Source organism: Artemia sp. Qi Xiang Cuo, chromosome 9 (genome assembly GCF_049724085.1).
Source record: "Artemia sp. Qi Xiang Cuo chromosome 9, ASM4972408v1, whole genome shotgun sequence".
In the NCBI taxonomy this organism is placed as follows: domain Eukaryota; kingdom Metazoa; phylum Arthropoda; class Branchiopoda; order Anostraca; family Artemiidae; genus Artemia; species Artemia sp. Qi Xiang Cuo.
In genome coordinates, this window is record NC_142802.1 from 63,667,814 (window position 1) to 63,684,401 (window position 16,588).

General features: G+C 35.7%; 1 protein-coding gene across 1 annotated transcript in view; it reads right to left on the minus strand.

Moving 5' to 3' along the window:
• Positions 1-16,588, minus strand: part of RpS17 (ribosomal protein S17) — a 48,798-nt gene that overhangs the window by 12,276 nt on the left and 19,934 nt on the right. The gene's annotated exons all lie outside the window — the stretch shown is intronic.

The following is a 16,588-nucleotide window of genomic DNA, read 5'->3' on the forward strand; positions in this document are numbered from 1 at the left end:
AATACTGGTGATGTTGAAAATTATAGACCAATTTTGATCTTACCCATTATGTCTAGGATACTAGAAAAATGCTTTTCAGTCAGAATTTATCAGTACCTGGAAGACCCAGGAGTATTTACTCCTACACAATTTGGATTCAGTCAAGATCACACTACTAAGCAAGCAAACATGTATTTGACTAGCATTATTTATATGGAATTAGATAATGGATATATAGTGGCAATTTTTTTTTATATATTGTAAAGGCTTTTGATATGGTCAGTCATTATATTCTGCTAATGGAGTGCGAAACTTATGGGATTAGGTGTCCAGCTCTTTTGTTCTTACACTCTTTTTTATCTTGTAGAAAACAATATGTTCAAATTGGTAATATGGGTTCTGATGAAAATTGTATTGAGTGTGGAGTTCCACTGGGTTTGGTACTTGGACCCTTATTATTTTTGATTTTTGTGAGTGATCTTCCACAATCTGTAAGTAAACTGGAAACAAGAATGAGTGAGATCATCAAAAAGGATAGCATGGCTTTAGTGCCCATGTCTGCTGATGATACTTTTTGAGTGGTGATTGCAAAGTCAGAGAGGTAGCTCCCAGAGAGTGTAAGAGAATCACTAAATGAAGTTTCAAGATGGCTGAGAGTGAATCAGCTAAAGGTGAACCCCACTAAGATTAATTTTCTCATATTTTCGAGGAGATTGAGTTATTATCCATGGATAGAGCATATAGCATATGAAGATGGTATGATTGCTTGTCACAACACAGTAAAGTATCTTGGCAGTATTATAGATGAGACTCTCAGTTTCTGATCCCATTTTGAAACTTTATCCTGGATTCTATTGCATAATTTGGGGATGATTTGTAAACTTAAATATATGTTTCAAACTAGTATACTTAGGCTTCTCTATTTTTCTTTAATCCATCCCTATATTTTGTATTGTTTGTCTGTATACATGGGTACATTTTCTTCAATTGTTAATCCTTTGCAAATTATCCAAAACAAGTCTATTAGATTAGTATCAGGAAAATTAGAATGAGAATCAGTTTGAAAAGTTTATAGGGTCTTCATTATCTTTATATATTAGTATTTATACTACTACTACTAACAACTCACTGCAACACCAAGCCGCCTGAGGCCAACACAGCTACACATGCTCCTTGATCCCAATCTATTTAAAGCCTCACTTTTTATACCCTCCCAGGAAGTTCCCATTTCTTTTAGATCTTTCTTTATGGCATCCTCCCACCCTAGACAAGGACAACCTGCTTTCCATTTAGCCCTACATGGTTGGTTGAAAAGAACAATCTTTGGCAATCTGTCATCCTTCATCTGCACAATGGGCCCTAGTCATCTCAACCTTTCTTTCATTATAGCCCTAGAGAGCAGTATTGAACCACATTTTTCATACAGCCTATTGTTTGAAATATGGTCAGTCAGCTGGGTACCCAGAACAATCCTTAAGCAATTTCTCTGGAAAACAAACATCTAGCAAATCTTCATCCACTTTTCGAAGTGCCCATGTTTCAGAGCCATATTTGACTACTCTCATCACTGTAGCTTCTAATATTCTAATCTTGGTTTGCAGACTTATCTTCCTATTCTTAAAACTTTTTTTAATTGTGAAAAAAAAACCCTGAGCCTTGGCTATTCTACTTTTAAATCTTCACTGCTCCCACCATCTTTACTAATAATACTACAAAGGTAAATGAAGCTACCCACTTGATCAATCTTTTCACTACCCAATGTCACCTTTTCATCTTTGCTTATTCCTAGCCTTATTAACTTAGTCTTCTTAAAATTAATTTTCAAACCTATTCTAGCACCCTGAACTTGCAAAACCTCTAAAAGTTCATTCATTTTCCTCACACTTTCCTTTAGGATGCTTAAATCATCAGCATAATCTAAGTCCAGAAGGCTTTTTCCTCCCCATTTGATTCCATAGTCTCCCATTGCCTTACCAGTGCTCCTTAATACAAAAACAGCTGCTAACCTCATCTCCTACCTTAACTACAGCAGTGTTGTTCTTGTACATATCACTAATCAATTTGATGTATTTATATTGTATACCATACAAGGATAAGACTTTTGCTAAAGCTCTTCTATCAGCTGAATCAAACACTTGCTTATAATCTATAAAACTAAGGACCAAAGGTGTTTGACAACTCAAGCACTTCTCAATTATTAACCTAAGAGTGAAAATTTGGTCAACACATCCTCTACCTTTTCTAAACCACACTATTCTTCTCTTAAAACTTTGTCTACAGCATCTCTCATTCTAAAAAGTATGATATTATTTGCTACCTATAGAGACCAGACTAATTCCTTTATAATTACCACACTCACTTTTATCACCTTTCTTATAAAGTGGCTTAATTATGGTTATCCTAAAATCATTTGGTACTTCCCCTTTTTCAAAATCATATTCATAATCTTCAGTAACTTATCTCTAACCTCAGAGCCACCATATATAAAAAAAAAACTCATTTACTACCCTATCAGCACCTGGAGCCTTAACAAATCTTCCTTCACATCCAAGGTATCACCAACTTTTTCATTTTCCTCTATATCTGGTTTAGCAAATTCTCATAATGTTCTGCCCATCTCTCATTAATTGTTTCCTTATCAATAATTGTGGCCCCATTCCTTTCTTTAACTGGGCCAAGTCTGGATTGACGACTCCCTCTCAATTTAATAATATACCAGTACAATATTTTACTATTATGCCCTCTAGCTGCAACTTCCAGATCCTTGGCAGTTTTATCCATGGCCTCTACTTCACACCTCTTTAGTTCCTATTTTAATGTGTTCTCCACTTTCTTTACATTTTCATATGATCTATTCCTTTTGTTTTCATCCACTTCCTTTTGTTTTCATATGATCTATCACTCAGATAATTCTTGTACAAGTCCTTTCTCCTTTCTATTAGACATAAAGCTTTTTCACTAATATTCTTAGCTGCAGTCCTAGCTTTCTTCCTTACAACACCTTCAGGAACTTCACAAATTATTAATCAAAAATTATTCCAACCATCTTCCACATTATAAATTTTAAACTCTCAAGTTTAGTATTCAACTGTTCCTGGAAAGTTTCTCTCAAATTCACATCATGGAGTCTACCAACATCACAACTTCCTGGGAGGTAGTTACCCTTCCAAAATTTGAGCTTTAAATTAACCCTTGACACTACTAGATGGTGATCTTTACTTTTAACATCAATAACAGCACTCCTATATACCTTAGTATCCGGTATCAATACTGCCAGTCTTTGATTTACAGTAACATAACCAATAAGGTTAGCTGTCTTACCATCATGTGAATACCATCTTAACTTATGGGCCGTTTTATGACCAAACACCATGTTGGTTATAACTAGATTGTTATTCCTACAAAATTGCAAAAGTCTGTATTCATTACTGTTTTCTTTTCCTACACCAAATTTACCTAGGCTACCATCTATCCCGATTTCTACCAACCTGGGCGTTAAAATCTCCTAGTAAAAACATCATATTTCTGCCCAGGACCCTGTCTATTTACTCCTGTAACTGCAAGTAAAATTCATCTGAGTCACTAGTATCTCTGTCAGTTGGTTCTACAGGGGCAAATACTACTATAACTCATACCCTGAACTTTTTAGTAATAAAATGAGCAATTAGTATTCTATTATTAATACATTTCCTGCCTAAACAAGATTTAGCAGCTTCCTTATTCATTATAAGCCCTACTCCCTGTCTATGTACCCAATCCTTCCTGCCTGAGCAAACAAATTCTATATCACCTAATTTCAGGCTTCCTACCCCTGGGATATGAGTTTCTGAAACCCCTAATAAGTCCAGTTCAAATTGTCTGAATTTGTCAATAAAAAAAGTTGATACAATGGTCATTTTTTAACATCATAACATTCCAAGTTCCAATTTTCATGTTCTTTAAATCATTGAAATTATTGCCCTCAGGAAAAGCAATGATCCCGTATCCATTGCAGGATGGGGATCACATATCTTCTCAAGTCTACACCAAAGTGCTTAAGCCGGCTTAGAACCCGATTGCAATAAGTCTCTGGGACCTCCATGAATGGAGGCTTTGTGCAATCCTGGGGCTATCTTGGTCACACCATGGTTTTCAGCACTTGGCAATGCTCTTCCATCAACAAGAGCCAAAATCCTGCACAGACAATCTCAAGCCTATTACCTCTGACTCATTATATATTCATGACTACAAATATTTTGATAGTAGACAAATTAGCTAGGAAGAGGGTTTTCAGCCCAAAGACACCCTTCAAAACATACAAAGCCCAGAAGAATTATCCATTGATCAGAATCCCATGCAAATGCTGTGTTGTTAACTAGGCTATAATTTCCTCAAGAGGTGCCACCCCTCAAGTGGGATTAGAATTGATGGCAAGGTCCCCAGTCTTGCAGGTACCCCAGAAGGATTGAGGCAGCCCTTTGCAGAGGCCTTTGTCCAAATATCTGGATCTTAGGGCCTGCTGCACTTGTCCTCCTATAGAGGATCCTCCCACAATGGTGTTCTGCATCACCATGCAATTTAAGCCATTACTAGAAGGTTTGTAACTCATGGGACTTGTGGACACACCAATGGGCCCTATTGAGTGTACATTCAAGAGGCCATATTCCTCCTCCACCTGCACTCATGTCCCCAGGTGAGGGTGCCCCAGATTCCATTATGGACCCCCAACAACCAGGTCCCCCCTTGGTCAGTGTCTCCTATGGAGGTATCCTAAATATTTGTAGGGGTTCCCCTATCACCACCTGGGGACATGCTGAGTGGCCTGGGAGAGGCTAGCTAAGTAGTCCTACCAGAAAATCATCTAACATTGCTAAGCATAACAGGTGTAGGTTGAGCTTATGCATCCTTGCTTCTTAAACTAAAAGCTAAGTAGGACCACCTAAAAATGATTTAACCTTGCTAAGGATAATTTATGTATAGGTACAATATGCAGCTACAGGAGTGTTTTAACAGTTGGTTTTAAAGCTGGTGGAATATACAAAACCAAAATGCTAGGGGTAAAAATGATTATTATACTCCACCTATAGTGTCTGCTAGGTCCATGTTTTCTGTTATTATATAGGGTATAAATTTATGGAACAATTTGGATAATGGTATGAAGCAGATAGAAAATTTTATTGATTTTGAAGGAAAATTGAAATAAAAATTACTAAGTAAGTATGAATTCTAGTTGTTTGTTTTGGAAGAGATTTGATTTAATTTAAATTAAGTTGTAATTGTTTGTTTGTGAGTGCAACCTCACAGCATGAATATGGTATGTAGTTGCTGTCCCTGTAGTATTATTATTATTTTCTTTCTTTTCTCTCTTTTTTTCTTATTATAGTGAATTTAAGACATTATATGTATGTATTTTTTTTACCTGTTTCACCCCACATCAACTGTTTGGTTTTGGGTGAATCATATTGATTTTTATATGTAAATTTTTGTTAAAGTTAATTAAATCTAGCAATATGAAGTAGTGTCTGTCTTCTAACTAGCAAATTCATATAATAAACTGAAAACTTATCAAAACCAGTGCCCTTTGGAGGGGTGGAGAGAGATGCTTCAAAAGAGCACATGACAAATTTTAAGATTCTGGAAACATCCTTAAAGAAATAGTTTTATTTAAATACCCCAAATACTCCCCATGATACAAAAATTCAAAAAAAAAAAAAAAAAATCAATGAATTTTGAAATTTAATCATTTAACAAGTAGCAATACAAGAAGAAACAAAATCTATCTTGCAATTTGGGAAAGTAAGTGAGCAAAGTCAACAAAACCTTCAGGAAATGGTCCAAAACCTCAATGATTTCCCTGGAAAACGTTTTGATGAATTTACCTCTACCCCTTTGGTGTCTAAAGGGTGTTGATGACCAAAGTTTCTATGTAATTAAAGTGAAGTTTTCAGAATCACAATGACAGCTCAAACAAGGCAAAAGAAGAGTATTTTGGGCCTGATACTTTTGCTCAATCCTGATTTATGGTGTTAAAGATTTATAAAACTATTTCTTATATTTAGGAAAAAAATTTGGTAGTGTGGTAGCACTATAGAGTTATAGCTCTTCAGAAAGATACACTATGAACAAAAATATTGTCATTTCATTATTGATCCTTTTTCCATATATAGTATTTGATGCTCTATTGAAGCAATGTTTATATGTCATTTTTTGACAACATAATTTTGTTTCAATTAACAAGAGTCTCATTGACAAGACTTCTGAAATGACAGGTATGCACTTCTTTTAATTTACCTTTTCTCTTTTCAGCTTATGTGCAAAGTAAACATAAATTTGGAAACACTTGTAAAACAAATGTGTTGCATATTTCACTATTTTTGATAGCTTGTCAACAGCATATTTATGAATTCAAATCAAATTACATTATAAAAAAATGATTTTAAAACCTGGATGAAAATGTGATTAATAGAAACTTGCAGCACATTATTAAGTAAATATTTCATTAGCAGTGCTTTGTTTAGTTTTGTATACAGCCAGGGCTATTACCTGGGATGATTAAGGGAGGAGTAGTGAATATTATATTTAGAAAAATGACCTGATAGATAATGAAAGTGTACAACTCTATTGTTAAGTGTTTCCTGTTTGAGAAGAGCTGTAGCTCTACAGTGGTGCCAATCTGCCATATAATAATGCTAAGATCTTAGGAGCTGTGTCTTCAGAACCTAGGGACAAAAAAGGGAATGAAACCCAAAACTAATGCAAAACAATTCTGTTAAAATGCATATAGGCCTATCTTCTATGCCATGTTCTAAGCCTTAGGAGTAGAAAATGATAAACTCTAAAAGACCAGGGATTCAAACAAGTATACATGGAGTATTATGTGTTGTACTTCTTATTTCAGACCAACTTCATAATTTTTCAATTGAATCTGCAAAGCTATCCCCCAGGAATCAATAGGACCCCTAGAGCACCAGAAAGTGACACCCTTAGTGCATCAGAAAGTGATGATGAAGAGTAAGATATAAGTGCTATTTACCTGATATTTATAAAACTGTATATGTAGCTGCCATAATGTGTTTGTTTTGATGAAAGAAGTTGCTGATTTAAAGAAGCCTAGAAGCAATTTTGAAAATAATTTGCAATGGAAATGAATATCTGATTAGGAATTAGGGTCAATATATACCAAATCGTATTATTGAGTTAGGACTAAAGTGAATACACCATTCAATGCCTTTTTTTATGCTGATTACGAATATAATAAGCATTTCTATTGGAAATGAATTTCAGCCCCCCCCCTATATAGGCCAATTGGTCAATATATACCAAATCATATTATTGAGTTAGGACTAAAGTGAATACACCATTTGATGCCTTTTTTATGCTGATTACAAATATAGGCTAATAAGCAATTCTATTAGGAATGAATTTCCGCCCCCCCCCCTATATATGCCCATGTAGGGTTAGGTTAGGTATAGCCTATAGAGGGGGGGGGGCTGAAATTCATTTCTGATAGAACTGCTTATTATATTCGTAATCACTTTAGTCCTAACTCAATAATATGATTTGGTATATATTGACCGGCCAATTTAGGGTTAGGTTAGGTATAGCCTATATAGGGGGGGGGGGCTGAAATTCATTTCCGATAGAAATGCTTATTATATTCGTAATCAGCATAAAAAAAGGCATCAAATGGTGTATTCACTTTAGTCCTAACTCAATAATATGATTTGGTATATATTGACCGGAATTAGGATGAAATTCTGATGCTAGTGGTAATTTTTTCCCCAAAAAAAGAATAATTTGAACTGTTTAGTATTTTTCATATCAAATCACTGCTCAACAAGATTTAATACATTTAAATTAAAATCAGAGCTTTCAGCAAAATTTAGTATTTTTCAAATTGAATTGCCGACATGACATTTCTTTGAAAAAAAAAAGGAAAATTGAAGAAACCTAAAGAAGCTTAGAAGTAATTCTGAAAATAATTTGCTACAGAAATGAGTGTTATATCTGGACTCAGGATGAAATTCTGATGCTAGTGTTATGTTTTCTTTATATCTATCTGATTAGTCTGTTAATATAAACCTTATCCAAAGTATGTCCTGGGAAGGTATTTTGAAGTACTTGCCTCCACTCCTTCTCTTTCTAGAGGGCCCTGACCTTTAAAAATCTGTGTGTTATAAAAGTGTAACCTTGCAAAATAGATCTTCTGCTTATATGAAGTACAACTAAATAGCTTTCAGCTTTGCAACTTTGTTCAATCCCAATTTATAAGGTTCTAAAATTATGCAAATACATTTCCTAAATTTTGAAGAGGATTGATATGGCTTAAAACTCTTAAATAACAGGAATTGCATTTTCAGAACTAAAGTCAGAGAAAAAGAATCTGATAACTGAAAATTAAGGTCAAATTTTGTTTTGTCAAAATTAATGTCATGTAGGCTAGGCAAATTTCAGGACCCTCTAGAGGGAGGAGTAGAGGTAGGTACTTCAAAATTCCTTCCCAGGACATACTTTAGCCTGTGGACCCATCCTTGAAAGTTTAATTTTCCAAACCTAACTTCTTTCCAAAATAGCCAAAAGTAGCTAAAGCAGAATTTTACCCTTTGGTGTATAGCCTCAGCAGATTGATTGGTGCCAAAGGGTCATAAATATATCCATGTTAGGAATTTGACCTATGAGCAAGGGAATGAATCACACTGAACCCAAAAAAGTTCATAGGCTTTCAAGAGTACACAGTTGTAAGACGAAATCACAGTCCCCTCCAAGATGGGAACAGATAACTCACCATTCTGACGTTTCAAGAATTTATTATTTTTCAGAGTCTTTTCTTCTATCAAATTGGTATAGAATATTCTATTCGGTTAATTCATTGAAAGAAGATGGCAATTTGGACATCTACCACAAAATAGTCTTTTAGATTTCGTCAGAAACTATAGGGAGACCACAGATGGAAGGTATTAACTATGGATCTTATGTCTTAAAAAGTGTCTTAGGTCTTGAAAGGTATAAAGTATTGGTCTTATGATCTTATTTATTTTGTTTGTGGGAGAGTGTATACATAATCCGCTCCAACTTGGCAAGCCCCTGAAGAGTTATAAAAAACAACCAAAGCAAATTTTGATAAGAAGTTCTATTCTATATTTAGCATCAACTTGACAAATCAGCACTTATTCCCTATCACCATTATTTTGATGAAAAAATATTCTTATTTTTTTAATTGAGATGGCTGGATCAGAGTTTCACTTTTTTCGTTCTTTGATGAAAACAGTTATAGTTAGACTAAGTTGGATAATCTGATCAGTGGCCGTATTGCCGCATTTGAAAATTCTTTCCATATTGTTGCTATTTGGACCCTGGTTGATTTATCTATGCCTGACCAGTTTTTGAGAGAAAACTATTGTCAGAAGCACAGGCAAAGACCATTTAATCTACGCAAACATTAAGACGCATTTGGGTTTCACATTGCAACTAAAAGTATTCGATGGAGATTGAAGTTATACATTTAATAGAGAAATGGATTTTCTACTTTTAAGTTTATCATCAAATGAAGTTTTTTTAAGCTATAGACCGTAAGTTGCTTTTTCCCATAGGTTTTTGTCATTCAGCTGATATTTGGATTCTTCTTAATACGTCAGACTCGGCTTAACCAATGGTTGGAAAGATCGTTTTACTTCCGGCACAAAAACAGCTCTCGGAGGCATAAACCCAACCATGCAAAATAAGCCCCGTCTATCTGTTCAAACGTAGAAAACAAAATAAACTGAGCAAAACTTATGAAGATTAAACTTTTTTATTTTACTTTAATGATGGTGCTTGCAGTGATCAAGATGCTTCACTTTTTTTTTATTATACATGATTTGCTGAAATGTCACAGCTAAAGTTTATTCTTCATTACGAGCAATCTTTTAAATTTTAATGCAATCACAATCAGTCTGAATCAAATGAAATCCTCTTTACTGAATGTGTTTTAACGGATCAGCGGCAACGCTATAACGTTGCCTATAGTAAAAAGGCAATACGGCTCCAATGTTTTATTATTATTATTTATTATTTTTTTCCCAGAGGCACTTCATATGGAAGGGGTCGTCGTTGAAACTTTAAAGGGGGATCATTCGATTGTAAGTCGAGAGTTCTAGTTCCCTTTTTAAAGGTCAAAAGTGATTGGAAGGCAACTAACATCCCTTCCACGCCCACCAGTTCCCCAAACACATCCAATCAAAATTTGAGATATCCATTTTGTTCAGCGTAGTTGATTCCCTGATAGAAATAATGTTTCTGAGGAGGACACTCCCCCATACTCCTCAAGGCAAGGGTTGTAAGTTATGCCCTGAGGGCTTATAAGGTTTTTATAGAAGGCGTTGTCGTAGAAACTTCAAAAAAGGATCATTCGATTGGAAGTTCATAGGGCTAGTGCCCTTTTTAATACTCGAAATTGATTGGAGGGCAACTATACCCCCTCTCACACCCCCCTTTTCCCCAAACACATCCAATAAAAATTTGGAGATATCAAATTTGTTCAACGTAGTTGAAAATTTAGGAAATTAGGTCTTTGAGGATAACAACCCCCCCCCCCCCCAACAGCCTTCAGGGCAAGGGTTGTAAGTTATACCATGAGGGTATAAGTTATACCATGAAGTGTCGTAGACACTTCAGAATGAGCTCATTCGATTGGAAATTGAAAGTTCTGGTTCACTTTTGAAATTGAAATTGCTAGTTCCCTTTTTAATAGTCGAAAGTGGTTGGAAGACAACTAACACCCCTTCCACGCCCACCATTTCCCCAAACACATCCAATCAAAATTTCGATATAGCCATTTTGTTCAACGTGGTTGAAAGTTTTGGAAATTACATGTTTGAGCAGGACACTTCCCCCACAGTCTTCAGGGCAACGGTTATAAGTTATGCCCTGGGGGCATATATGGTTATTATGGAAGGAATTCTCGTATAAACTTCCGAGAGGGCTCCTTTGATTGGAAATTGAAAGTTCTAGTTCACTTTTTAAGCGTCAAAAAATTTTGAGATAGCTATTTTGTTAAAAATAGTTCAAAGATCATAGAACAAACATTCCGGTGTCGACACAACCCCCCAGGGCCCGGGGGCAGGGGTTATAAGTAATGCCCTGGGGGTATATATGGGTCTTATGGAAGGGATGCTCTTATTGACTTCAAAAAGTGCTCAATTGATTGGAAATTAAAAGTTCTAGTTCACTTTTTAAGAGTCAAAAGAGATTGGAGAGCACCTAGCCCCCCCCTCCACGCCCTTTTTTCTTCCAACCCTTCCGATAAGAAGTTTGAGATAGCCTTTTTTTAAAATAGTTCAAAGACCATATAACGAAAATTCCGGGTTTGACAGAGCCCCCCCCAGGGCCTGATGGCAGGCGTTGTAAGTTATGCCCTGGGGGAATATATGGTTCAAGGGATGATCGTAAAAACTTCAGAGAGGGCTTATTTGATTGGAAATTGTGTGGTTTTAAATACTGAGGCACCCGTGGCAATAATGATCGACCGCGCTATATGTGGCAATAAGATGCGCCAAATGTGGCAATAATGATTGTGGCAATTGTGGTAATAAAGACTGACTGCGTCAAATGTAATGTTAAGGGGATAAACCCTGTATACCGATCGCGCCAGCTATGCCGTTAAGGTTTGAAACTGTGAACTTGCACCTTATAAGTTTTCCGATGGCACCACTTATAGCGCTAAGGATTGTGCCATCAAGGATTGCGCCACAGCAATCGGGAGTATTTCTAATTGGTGACTACGCCAATCTCAATCTTAGAGAGAGAAAAAATATGTAACTATATAAATGTAACCTCTTTTCCTTGATTTATCTGGAAATCACATTCCTTAGGGAACGTTACCGATGGAGACCTGCGCACTAGTTACCTGCTGTGTGATTAGATAAGATAAATAAAACAAACACAAATAGAAAACCAATAGTTTTATTGAGACTTACATTTAAGTGTACATCATTGCTTCCCTTCAACTGACAACAACAGTGTCATAGAGAAAAATGACAAAATCTCTACAATAACTACATATTGAAAATTTTGACAAATGAATTTCCAATAATAGTTCTGAAAATTCAATCCACATAAAGGCCAATAATAATAATTCTGATCTACGAATGCCCCGAAAAAACACTTTTACAACACTATAAAACATAGTTTTGGTCCTGCGCTCTAAGAGCTAATTCACGACTGGCCGAAGTCCTGTGGAGGGGCCTGCCATCTTATCATTATGTGGACAAACTCACTTCATTATGTGAACTGTCCGTCCAATAATTTGTTTTAAATATTTTTGATGATTTAACATTCATACTGCTCTTATAAGTTAAACTTCCTGTGAACTTTGTATCTAGTGATTTTCTTATTACCAAATATCTTAGCGAAATTCAAAACCGAATAGAGTCGTTGAGGCTAAAATGCAGTTTCTCTTTTTACTGATTAAGAATTTTTCTTTTTGAAACGAGATTTAAACTTAATTAGAGGAAGTTTAATTTATGTCAGAATTATCTTTAGAAAGAAAGAATTTTATTTTTTTGTATTTTATGTATATCACAAATTACTCACGGTACATATTACCCTTCCCATTATTTAATGACGTCCCGTCATTAGGACTTGCTTGCCCTTTGGCTTTGAAATATTCGCGATTTATTTACTATTGGTCCTACGTAATTTTAATTGACATCGTATTATTTTATACTTTTATATAAGCTTAATCAAGAGTGCTAAAAATTTTCTCTATTACTTTTCTTATTTTATTATACATCCCTCAGGACCAGTGTGACATGTCTTGTATTCCCTTTGGCCTCAATATCTTCTTAGTCACTTATTCTGATGACATTTTTAACATTATCAAAACTTTGGACAAAATTTTAGAAATTTTCAAAAAACTGCAAGTGGAATATTTACAATCTGGCCTTGAAATTAAAGCTGCAAAGTCCAGCGTCATGCTTTTTAACTGGAAATGCCCACTTCTTTATGAAACTGTATTAGGAAATTCAAAGATCTGCCCAGCTGACCAAATCGTTTATCTTGGTTTTCCCATTCGAAATACAATTTCTCATACTTGTCATCTCCTAACAGAAGTCATCGAACACTGCATATCAGCTTCCTATGCTTCCATAGTTTCTACTAAGATTCGTTTCAATCGCCGTTATCTAGCAACGCTGTACAACACTGTTGCTTTCCACCACATCCTCTCCATTGCACCCTTTTGGAAGATTTTTATAAATGTTGATAAACTGAAAATCCGCTCCACTTTTTCTGTTTTGCAAAATACCTACTGAGATAGCCAACTTGGACACACAATTCCAAACTCATCAACGATCTTCACATAGTAGATCCTACTATAGCTGTTGCTAAACTTATGGAGAAACACAACCACAAGATTTCAAGACATGCATGGAACCAACTTCTTCAACTATAGTTCACTCGTCACAGTTGTATATTTGCCTTTTTTTTTCTCTCTCTCTCTTTGTAGGGCTCTGTCATTTTCTTTTAGTACAAATTCGGGTTTTCAATGAATAATAAGAATAGGTAGGGAAAATGGAGCAGAAAAGGCTGCTAACTCCTCTAATGATAAGTTAATATCATTGACAATAATATTTCTATCTCTTTCTGCTGACCAGATTCAAGCTTGGATATTGAATCACTGCTGAACTGAAGCTCAGTTAAAACTAATAAAAGAAGGGAGTTGAGTATGGACCCCTGTGGGAGCCCAACATGCGATCCTGATATACTGGATAGCCCATTCTGTACCCGAACTTTGTAGCTTCTATCACACAGATAATTGAAGAGGAACTTAATGACTCCATCCAGGAAATCCATCCCTTTTAGAATTTAAAAAATGAGATACTTGCAAACATGGTCAAAAGCTGATTCAAAGTCAACAAAAACTGCTATTATGATCTCACCGTTATTTATGGCATTTCTTGCACCTGTTTCAAGCTAGATTACATTATATACAGTATTACACCCCTTACAAAAGCCAGCCTGGAAATTCGGTAGAATTATATTAATTTCCACAAATCATTTAAACCTTTTATGCAGCATCTTTTCATAAAGTTTTCCAAGCACAGATTGTAGTGGGATAGGCCTAGTCTAATGGGGGGGTTTTCCTTTGGAAAAGTTCGTCAGCAGAGTTTGGTTAGTCAAGGCTAATTCTAATGGAGGGGTTTTTAGTGGTGAGGGGGCTTCGAGTTTTGTTATTGATAACACCTTCTGATTAGGGGTCTCAACACAAATTGCGTGTTCTTATATCAACTATTTGATTCAATGGGTAAATTGAGTTAAGCTCCTTGTTGACGGGTCGCGAGTGGCGGACCTGTGTGGGGGCTGACTGCTAGAGATGAGAGCTTAGTCTAGAAGTATGAATAGTGAGCTTATGTTAACGGTCATACTGAATAAAAATCAGACTGATGAGTTTCAGTTTAACTTAGGAGCGAGTGGAGCCACAAGGACTAACACACTTGAGAAATATTAACATAGAGAGAATAAAATAAGAAAGTAATGCATTTATTGTTACTCACATAATTGTCGCAGAGCTTCGGATATATCAACACACTTGTAATACAACACACTGGTACAAAATTGTCATCTGGAGTGATACTACACAGGAGTTAATGCACTGTCAAAAGGTTTGAATATGCCCACATATCCTAAGAGGATCCTCGGCTAGGCTAGCTGTGTAACTTCTCTAAGACTCAAAAATGACTGCTAAAAAAATTCCCAATTGACTCATAGTAGACTGAAAAAGACTGCCCCAAAATTGTTAAGTTCTCACTATCTATCCTCTGCAACTATGCCCGAGGTTACGTTTAGGCGTTGCTAAAAGTATATTTTCTCATACCTTATTGGATGCGCTATTGTCATACAGTACTATTGGACTGGTTTGCACCAATGAGCTACTCGGGTTTAATTACAGTTTATGACTTTTAAGATGTAACTCTGGAATTTTTCTAGCAAATAAAGATTCTACACTGCAATATCTTGCTAGCAGGTGTCGCTTAACTTATTACTTTTAAAGTATTAATTTGGAGTTTTTTTGAACGAACAAAGTTTACATTGTAATATTTTACCAGCAGGGTGTCTCTTGATTTTAAGAAGACTTATAATTTATTTATGTGAACATTGGTGGAAGCTAACACGATTTAATTACATTGAGGTTGCTAGTTCTAAACTTAGTTTCCAGAACAATGCAACAGAGATATTTTGCATCTTGAGTGACTACTTTTTTGTATTATAAATTTTAGTCTCTTGACAGTTTGGTATTTTCGAGCTCTTAAGATCCAAATTGCATTATACGTTGGCTGTCATATAAGATTTGGTCAAAATGATATTTATTGCGTTTATTGGCGACACCAGGGCAAATTTATTTATTGGATTTTTCTGTGGGAAATATTCTTACAATGTTTATTACAAGGTATAATTACAACGTATAATTTTATAAATTTGTTTGACTATGTTAAATTGACAGCTTGAGTCTTGCTCGATTTGTAGGTTACTCGAACTCTCCGGGTTCATATCATGGGTGATTTTATACTTTATTTGGGTAACTTAAATTGGGAGATTTTGGGGTTTTTGAAAATTTATCCCATTACACTAGTAAGCCATCAAGAAAAATTTATCCTGGATTTATGATCCATTGAATGCTCATTTTGTCTTCTTCTGATGCTGAACAGGAATTGGACGACCTTGAGTACATAGCTTTGTAATAATTTTAAATTTTATAAGCTATCCTGTCCTTCTGGCTCTCTAAAGTCATCCTATCTCCTTGTTTTAGGTAAATTTAGACCCCCAAAACCTCTAGCTGTATTCTCCAGGTGAAGAGTAAATTACTCATAAGTATAACGGCAAAATTGTTGTGAAATGTTCAGCCCCATTTACAACTACTACTAACAACTCACCGCAGCACCAAGCCGCCCGAGGTCAACACAGCCATGCATGCCCCTCCTCCATCCCAATCTATTCAAAGCCTCCCTCTTTAAACCCTTCCAGGAAGTTCCCATTTCCTTTAAATCTTTCTTTATGACATCCTCCCACACCAACCGCGGACGACCTGCTTTCTGTTTAGCCCTAGACAGTTGGCCGAAAAGGATAACCTTCTGGGGCTAAACCCTCTTGAAGCTATTATGCTAGCTATGCTAGTGGGTTTTATACTGTTTTTTTTTAAATACACCAACCACCACAGTAACCTTTGTGCAATTATTTGGATCAGAGAACAAGTCCTCAAGCTTCTGCTAAAATTTTTTTTTGACGCATGTGTGTTTTTGTGCCTGTATAGAGTGAGTAGAGATAAAGCAAATAATATGTCTGTAAAAGTTAGAATGCAGTCCCTCCTTCAAGGGTATAAGCTTTAAACTTTTGTAAAATGCAGTATGCAATCTTTACTACTCTTGCAGAACCCTATAGTTCCATTCTGTTGTCACTACTTGCTCTTTTTGAAATAAGTCTTTTTTTTAATGTTGGACCAGGGTCCTGTATTGGACCCTGTATTTTATCTTCTCATGTTTCGGCTTGGTGGACTATGCTCCAAAGTGTTTGAGTTATTTTTTGGCTGTAAAATTTGCTCTTGCTCACAATTTCTTTTCCCGCAAGACATTTTTTAGATCTAATTTGACTTTTATTT